The sequence below is a fragment of the Mus caroli genome, chromosome 18 (assembly GCF_900094665.2).
Source record: "Mus caroli chromosome 18, CAROLI_EIJ_v1.1, whole genome shotgun sequence".
Classification (NCBI taxonomy): domain Eukaryota; kingdom Metazoa; phylum Chordata; class Mammalia; order Rodentia; family Muridae; genus Mus; species Mus caroli.
This window is the reverse complement of record NC_034587.1, coordinates 53,455,324-53,456,860: the sequence shown is the minus strand read 5'-3', so window position 1 is coordinate 53,456,860 and position 1,537 is coordinate 53,455,324.

The following is a 1,537-nucleotide window of genomic DNA, read 5'->3' as shown; positions in this document are numbered from 1 at the left end:
TCTGGAAATCAGTCTGGCGGTTCCTCAGAAAATTGGACATAGTACTACTGGAGGATCCAGCAATACCTCTCCTGGGCATATACCCAGAAGATGTCCCAACTGGTAATAAGAACACATGTTCCACTATGTTCATAGCAGCCTTATTATTTATAATAGCCAGAAGCTGGAAAGAACCTGTAGCCACCTGCGGCCAAACTAACTGGGTTCCTGAGTGGGAGGCCGGAGCTGTACGGAAGGAAACAGCGAGAGAAATAATGGAGGCCAAGACATGTTTCTGTTCAAGGCCCCCAAAGTTTACTAAGAGTCTGTGCTTATAAAGGGGGGAGGCCCCTCCCCTGCAGATCTATTCTTGATGCCTGTTGCCAGCCTGTAGGCGGATCTGCTAGATGCTGTCTCTGATCTGTGATCTGTGATCTGGCACTGAGTGCTGTCTCTGGAATATCTCCAGGGCCTCTCAGCAGGTAGCAGTGTTTTGGAGAAGAGCAGCGTCACATGACAACAATAGAGTCATCTAAGTTGGAAGGCTCCACCTCAGGTGGTCTCATTCTCAGTGGTCAAAGTCTGAATCAGCCTGCTTCAAGGCTGGGGGAGGCTACTAGAACCCAGATGTCCCTCAACAGAAGAATGGATACAGAAAAAGTGGTACATTTACACAATGGAGTACTACTCAGCTATTAAAAACAATGGATTTCTGAAATTCTTGGACAAATAGATGTATCTGGAAGATATTATCCTTAGTGAGGTAACCCAATCACAAAAGAAGTCATTAGATATGCACTCACTGATAAGTGGATATTAGCCCAGAAACATAGAACACCCAAGATAGAATTTGCAAAACACAAGAAAATCAAGAAGAAGGAAGAACAACGTGTAGATACTTCATTCCTCCTTAGAATAGGGAACAAAATACCCATNGAAGGAGTTACAGAGACAAAGTTTGGAGCTAAGATGAAAGGATGGAGTATCCAGAGACTATCCCACCCAGGGATCCATCCCATAATCAGCCACCAAACCCAGACACTATTGAGTATGCCAGAAAGATTTTGCTGAAGGGACCCTGTTATAGCTGTCTCGTATGAGGCTATGCCAGTGCCTGGCAAATACAGAAGTGGATGCTCACGGTCATCTATAAGATGGAACACAGGGCCCCCAATGGATAAGCTAGAGAAAGCACCCAAGGAGCTGAAGGGGTCTGCAACTCTATAGATGGAACAACAATATGAATTAACCAGTACCCCCCAGAGCTCATATCTCTAGCTGCATATGTAGCAGAAGATGGCCTGGTCGGCCATCACTGGGAAGAGAGGCCCCTTGGAATTGCAAACTTTATATGCCCCAGTACAGGGGAATGCCAGGGCCAAGAAGTAGGAGTGGGTGGGTAGGGGACCAGGGTGGAGGGAGGGTATAGGGAACTTTCAGGATAGCATTTGAAATGTATATAAAGAAAATATCTAATAATAAATAAATTAATTAATTAAAAAAAGAAAGAAAAAGAAAGGGAGATTATTGGATAGTGTTTAAGACAAATGCCTAAATT